We start from the raw sequence: 7831 nt of genomic DNA on the forward strand, positions 1-7831 counted from the left end.
CAACATTAGCTTGACAATGGCAAGGCCTCAGGTATCTTAGGAGTTCTCTCTAGCCTATCAAAGTCCCTCTGGGGGCCTCCCTTTTGACTTTACCTCCCCAACTCCACAGTATAAAGCCAGCCATTCTTCACAACCACAGCACAGCTCTTTCTGCCCAGTGGTCCTGTCCCTGTGCTTTAATAAAATCGCGTTTTTGCAAGAAGGACATCTTTAAGAATTCTTTGTTGGCCGTCACAAACCCCTCATCACCCCAAAACCTCATCAGTGTCTGGTGCATTAAAAATTTTTTTTAATGTCTATTTTTGAGAGGCAGAGACAGAGCATGAGCAAGAGAGGGGCAGAGAGAGGAGACACAGCGTCCAAAGCAGGCTCCAGGTTCTGAGCTGTCCACAGAACCCAGTGTGGGGCTCAAGCTCACAAACCGAGAGACTGACCGGGGCCGAAGTTGGACACTTAACTGACTGAGCCATCCAGGCGCCCCTTAAAAAATTAAAAAAAAAAAAAAAAGTTTATTTAGTTGTCTGTTACATTCTTTTTTTTTTCAACTTGTAGAAACTTTATTTTCTGTCAACCTTGTTTCCGTTTTATCTCTCTGAAGAAGAGCAGCTCAAGACCTCTCGCTGGTTGTTCCCACCCATTTGGTGGCCTGAGCAGTGGGCGCTGCAGACCAGTCCTCCGTGGCGGGCTGGGCGCTCCAGTCCTCGATGGGGAATTGCTGGATGGGCACAGAGGGCAACTGCACGCCTTCAGACCAGTCGGCGACTTCAGGCTGAGTAGCTGTGGACTCAGGTGCTGGGGCCATTCATTCACCCTGAAATTCGGCAGCAGCCTGCTCCTCCTTTTCAATCTCTTAGGGATCCCTGTAGAAGTAGAGGTCTGGCATGACCTCCCACGGGTGCTCCCCGGAGATGGTGCTGCGCATGCGCAAGACTTCCTGGGCCAGCATCCACCACATCAGACCCACCGAGTGAGCGCCCTTGTTGTTGCAAGGAATGGCGATGTCCACATAGAACAGGGGAGAGTCTGTGTTGCACAGAGCGATCTAGGCAGGTTAACGTAAGACGCCTCCGTGAGTGGCTGGTGGTCAGCCCTGGGATCGGTGACCACGAGAAGCCTCGGCTGCCGGAAGACTGCCTGGATCTGGTTGGTGAAGGTGCTGGGAGTGAAGCAGCCGGCAATTGGAGTGGCCCCGGTGGCGGCAGTGAACTTTAGCACAGCTCCCTGGCCCGTATTCTGGGACGAAACAACACTGACATCAGCTGCGTTTTCAATGGCAATGATGGCACGCGCCGCCAGCAGCAGCTTTTCCCAGGTCCTCTTCAGATTTATGATGTAGATGCCATTGCTTTTCCTTTTGTAGATGTACTGTTCCATTTGGAAGTCAAGGTTGGTGCCACCTAAGTGGGTTCCTGCTACAAGGAATTTGAGGACATCCTCCTCCTTCATTTGCAGGATATCAAGGGCTCCGGACATTGTGAAAGTTTCCCTTTAAGTTACGACGGGAACGCAAAACAACGCGTGTGGATCCCTCGCTGGGCAGCGCGGAAAAGCTGTCTGTTACATTCTTGAGAGGGGCTTTATGCCTGAAGGAATTTGCTCCTGGTCAGACGCTCTCAGCATTTTTAAAAATATGTGTTTTTTGTAAGGACGCAGGTCTGAACCAAACTGACTCTATGACAGGTTTCCCTCTGACCTTGAAGGCCTAAGTGTCAGTTTCTCAGAATCATTAGACAATAGAAGGGCACACATCGCCCAAGGCAGGAGGGACCACCCTTGTAACACCCAATCAGGAAAGGCCAGCTAACACCCTTAACATTTCTAAGGGCAGGCCTAGAGATAGAAGCTATGGATAATCACTTATTGCTTAAGGCTAGTTACACCCTACATGAGGGTCCTGGGTCCTGGGTCCACTCTGTGATTGGTTAACACTCTATATGTTGTGATTGGGTCCCACCAAAAGTAAAACACTCTGGACAATGTGTATGATTAAAGTTACTGCCAATAATGTTAATGCGATAATGATTGGGTCACTGTACCTGTGTCACAATTTCCTGTAACTCCCCCTTCCCAAACCCATAAAGGCCCTACCCCACCTTTGTTCGGGGCTCTCCGCACGGATCCACTGCGCTGGTGAGGTGTGTGAGCCCGAGTTTAGGCCCGGCCAGCCTAAGCCTGTAATAAAGCCCTTTGCTTTTGCATGCGTGACTCAGTCTCCCTGGCGGTCTCTGGTTTTTGGGAACGATATTGAAATCTTGGACATAACACAACCTAGATATTTCAGGAGATACTCTAGAATCCAAATGCTCATGGTACCTGAAACAGATACATTGCTCACTGATTTATGTACAGATGACCCTCGACAACGCAGATTTGAACCATGGGGGTCCACTTATACATGGATTTTTTCCTGGTAAATATAGTATAGGGCTGTAAGTATATTTTCTCTTAGGATTTTCCTAATTGCATTTTCTTCTCTTGCTTGCTTTATGGTAAGAGTACAGTATGTAATACAGATAGCATATAAAATGTATATGCATAATCAATGGTTTGTGTTATTGGTAAGGTTTCTGGTCAGCAGTAGGCTTTTAGTAGTTAAATTTTTGAAGAGTCAGAAGTTATACAGGAATTTTTGACTGCACTAGTGGGGAGCAGTTTGGCACCCCCAATGCCCTTGTTGCTCAACATTCAACTGTATTTATTTTATTCATACATATTTTGTATTTCTCTTAATATAATGCATAGTAAAAAAGACTCATTAAATGTGTACATAAATGAGATTTTTGTGTATCCTTTAGTTTTCAAATTAATTCACACTTGAAAGGAAATTTGTTTTTTAAGTTTATTTATTGAGAGAGAGACAGAGACAGTATGAGTAGGGCAGGAGGAGAGAGAGAGAATCCCAAATAGACTTTGCACTGTCAGCACAGAGCCTGATGCAAGGCTCGAACTCACGAACTTGTGAGGTCATGGCCTGAGCTGAAACCGAGAGGATGGCTTAGCCAACTGGGCCACATAGGTGCCCCCAGAAGAAGTTTTTAAGAGATCAGGCATTCTGATTGTTGGTTCAGGGACTTTGATCAACTGTCACCACAGCCCTGAGAATCAAGACTCTGGTCTTCTCACACAGAGCAATTTCCATAGCTTGAGTGGTAAAGCTGGGGCGTGTCAGGTCTTCCCAGCCACAAAGGGGCGGAAGTTCACGCACGTGAAACTTTGTAACTTGCAACTGGGCTGTTTATAACCTAAGATTAAGTGAAACGGCTAAACCAAAACCAGTGACGACACATATGGTAAATGACCATATCAAAGAACTTTTTGGTTGTAAGTTTTGTAGAAGACACCTCATCAGTGTTGCTAAAATACCTGGCATTTTGTTTTCTGTTGATTTTTCAGTGTTGCTAAAATACCTGGCATTTTGTTTTCTGTTGATTTTTCTCATTAGGTTCCTCAAGGCCTATACTTTCCTGTGGGCTTCAAAATGACAGTAAGAAATAACTTGGTGTTACCTGGGTGGCTGGATGGTGGTGGATGGTGTAGAGGTGAAAGCCAAGAAGAAAATGTTCGCCTTGACATGGATATTGCTGCAGCCCAACTCAGAAAAAATGATAGAAATCATGAGGAAAATAAGAGTGGCTTTAAAAGTGATTTGGCAGCAATTTTATTTGTTGTGCAATAAAATGGCTGGCCTGTGGTTGTATATGTAGAGTTAGGAGTAAACTTTCAAAGCATGCTCAGGAGGCATGCATGGTAATCCTATTATCTGATAACAGGATTTGTGCACATACCTCCCACATGCAGCATCAGTAGCCCACCCTTTTAGTATTGCTGTGAAATGCAATTTGTGTGCAGATGAAAAGTTTACAGAACATGGGCCTGTGCCACGAAGCTCAACAAAGCCAGCGCACTGTGTGGCGAGGTTTCTGAACCCAACCCCTGTTGTTCCTGCTGTCTCCCTCCTTATTGATTTCTGTCCCTTGGCCAAGAGGGCTTTGTGATAGTCTGCATCGACCAAGAAACTTGCAAAATGAGCTAATCAAATAGTTGCAGCAGAAACCAACCCTGAATTTCTAGGATGCTTCGGCCAGGTGCCATACAAAGGAGGTGGAGACATAATTGTGTCAAATACATGGTGGTAGAAATGTAAGGGGTGAGGAGGCCAAACAACATGAATTTTGGTTCATTATTTTACAGAATCATTTATATAAATAGGGTAAGCAAGGGGCACCTGGGTGGTTCAGTCAGTTAAGTGTCCAACTTCAGCTCAGGTCATGATCTTACAGTTTGTGGCTTTGAGCCCCTCGTTGGTTGGGGTCTGTGTTGACAGCTCAGAGTGTGGTGCCGGCTTTGGATTCTCTGTCTCCCTTTCTCTCTGCCTCTTCCCTGCTCACACTCTGTCTCCTTCTCTCTCTCAAAAATAAATAAACATTAAAAAATTTTTTTGTACAGAAATAGGGTAACCAAGAACTAGAGGCAAATGCTTGATGGACCATGTCTCAGTCCGCCAGAGCTGCTGTAACAAAATACCACAGACTAGATGGGCTTAAACAACAGAAGTGTATCTCCTCACAGTTCTGGAGGTTCGAAGCCCAAGATCAAGGGTCACCAGGTTTGGTTTTGCCAGGTCAGCTTCCTTCCTTGGCTCGCAGACGAACACCTCACTCTGTCCTTACATGGACTTTCCTCACCAGACCCCCTTCTTCTTATGGTACCAGTCAAAATAGATTTGGACCCCACCTTATGATCTCATTTAAATTTAACCTTAATTACCTATCTTTAAAGATAGTCACACTGAGGTTTCAACACATGAATTTTGGGAGAATGCAGCTCAGTCCATAACAGAAAATGACATAGACAGTTCTTTTAAAAAGCCTTGCTATTCACATTTTAAGGTTTTTGTTCACACCTATCTTCCTTTTTGATAGAACTTACAATAACTGCTGTACCTATCTCCACATAAACATCATATGACAGGCAGCAGATGTTAGTGACAGAAGCTGCTGGGAAAAATACAGAAAAGAATACACTCTTTACTTCCATTGCTTCTGAGTGAGAAAGTATCGATGCATGGTTTTATTTTCTAGATAAAGGGTTACATGGTAAATTCACACATTGATATACAAATTTCTTGATTCTTTCAAAAAGTCAATCAAAATGGGAAGGTTATTTTAATAGAATGTATTTATGTTGACCACTGCTCTTAATAAAATGTGATTGTATATGGTTTAAGGAATGAAAAACTGATGAATATGCAATAGATATAGCAATCAGTGTATAGGACAAACAAATTTGGTTAGGGAAAAACTCTAACCCGTAAGATGGGTGTAGAAACTCTGATGGTGGTGGATGGGGAAATAGGTCATTCTAGGTCTTTTTCTTATAAATTTTGGAATCAGCTTGATTATTCCTATAAAAAAGTATACTGAGATATTGATTGGGAATGTATTGAATCTGTAGATCTCATTGGCAAGAACTGATATCTCACAATATTGAATATTCTAATTCTTTGAAATTCAGTGCATTTATTTGGTTCTTAAATTTTTCCTAGCACTGCTTTTCAGTGTACAGCTTTTGCACTATTTTGTTAGATTTATCCCTGAGCCTTTCATATTTTTTGATGCTATTGTAAATAATGCTGCTTTTAAATTACAATTTCTAATTATTCACTTATAGGATAGAGAATTACAACTGATATTTTTATATTGATCTTACATCCTGCAATCTTGCTAGACTTATAGTTTAGTTTTTTAAAAAAAACATTCTTTGGGATTTTCTACATAGAAAATGAGGTCTTCTACAAATAGAAGCAGACTTATTTCTTTATTTTCAGCATGTATTCCTTTCATTTATTTTTTTTTCTTATTTTATTCCATTTGATCTCCATGATGATGTAGAATAGCAGCACTGAGAGTAGACATCTTTGTCTTGTTCCTAATCTAAGGGGGAAAGCATTTAGTCTTTTATTATTATTTAAAAAATTTTTAAAAAATGTTTTATTTATTTTTGATACAGAGAGAGACAGAGCATGAGAGGGGGAGGGGCAGAGAGAGAAGAAGACACAGAACCAAAAGCAGGCTCTAGGCTCTGAGCTAGCTGTCTGCACAGAGCCTGACATGGGGCTTGAACCCACAAACGTGAGATCTGACCTGAGCCAAAGCTGGAGACTTAACCGACTGAGCCACTCAGGCACCCCTGGTCTTTTATTATTAAGTATAATATTAAATGTAAGTTTTGTTGTAGATGTCCTTTATTGATTTCTATCTTCAGAAACTAGAAAAAGAAGAAAAAAGGTCAAGCCCAAAGTAACCAGAATAAGGGGAAAAATAAAGATCGCAGAAATCAGTGAAATAGGAAACAGAAAATAATAGAGAAAAGTCAATGAAACTAAAAATATGGTTATTTGGAGAGATTTGTAAAATTGACACACCTCCAGTTAGACCAAGAAGAAAAGAGAGAAGACATAAGTTACCAACATCAGGGATGAAAAGGGGATATAACTACCCAGTTTACAGTGCTTACCCAAAAGGTAACAGTGTGTCACTCGCATCATTATATTTCTATGTAAATTAGGATTTTTGCTACTTCCTAGGCCAGTAGTTCCAGTAGTTCTCAAATTTAAGCATACATCAGCATTGCCTTGAGGGTTTGTTAAAACACAGATTGCTAGGTCCTAGGTTTTTGACTTAGGAGTTTTGGGGTCAAGCCTGAGAATTTGCATTTCTAACAATTTATTAAGTGATGCTAATGATGCTGACCTGGGAACTACTCCAGAAGAGCCACTGTCTTAGATGCTGGGACACTCTGAATCTACTTGTCTCTTGACTGCTGTGTCATCACTATAATGTATATATTTAACACCCCATAAGGCAATAGTCTTCTTGTTTATATGATAAATATTCATCTATATTTACCCACATATTATCCTCTCTATTGTTTCTCATCTTTTCTTGCACTGTTGACCTTCCATCTGGGATTCTCTGCTTTTCTGCCTGAAGAACATTCTTCAGCATTTCCTTTAATGCAGGTCTGCTAGGATGAATTCACCCAGTTTTTGGGTCTGAATTATCTTTATTTTGCTTATTTCTTTGGAGAATATTTTTTGATGGATATGATACTCTGGGTTTCAATTATTCTCTTTCAGCACATTATCTTCTGACTTTCATGATTTTTGTTGAGAAGATGGATAGTCATCTTACTCTTGTCCCTTTGAAGATAATATCCTTTCTTTCTGGCTGCTTTTAAAATTTGCTCCTTGTCGATGCTTGGGTGGCTCAGTTGGTTAAACATCTGACTTCAGCGCAGGTCATGATCCCGTGCTTTGTAGGTTGGAGCCCCGCACTGGGCTCTGAGCTGACGAGCCTGCTTCAGATTCTGTGTCTCCCTCTCTCTCTGCCCTTCTCCTGCTTGCACTCTGTCTCTCAGTCTCCCAAAAATAAGTAAACATTAAAAAGTTTTTAAAAATTTGCTCCTTGTCTTTGGTTTTCAGTTCTTTTACTCTGATGCACTGCTTATGCTTTTCTTTGCAGTTATCCTACCAGGAGTCATGGGACTTCTTAAATGTATGGTTTGAAGTCTTCCATCAAGATTGTATTATTGTCCCTTGACTTTTCCACTGTACTGTTTCCAAAGAATAGAGGCTTTATGATATCGATTCTTTGAGGTGTGTTGATACTTGATATATGGCTGAGTAAGTGGTTGAGTTTTACAAATATTGCCTGTGAGCTTGAGAAAAATGTATGTTCTCTGGTTGTTAGCTATGTAATTTTAAATATGTTAATTATTACAATTTTGTGATATATGTTCTTAAAATATTCTTTATATTAATTTTGCCTTC

General features: G+C 41.5%; 1 pseudogene; it reads right to left on the bottom strand.

The window, feature by feature from the left end:
* Positions 1–607: 607 nt before the first annotated feature.
* LOC115291974 lies at positions 608–1473 on the bottom strand (annotated as a pseudogene).
* Between the last annotated feature and the right edge of the window lie 6358 nt (positions 1474–7831).

This window comes from Suricata suricatta, chromosome 5 (genome assembly GCF_006229205.1).
Source record: "Suricata suricatta isolate VVHF042 chromosome 5, meerkat_22Aug2017_6uvM2_HiC, whole genome shotgun sequence".
NCBI classification, from domain to species: domain Eukaryota; kingdom Metazoa; phylum Chordata; class Mammalia; order Carnivora; family Herpestidae; genus Suricata; species Suricata suricatta.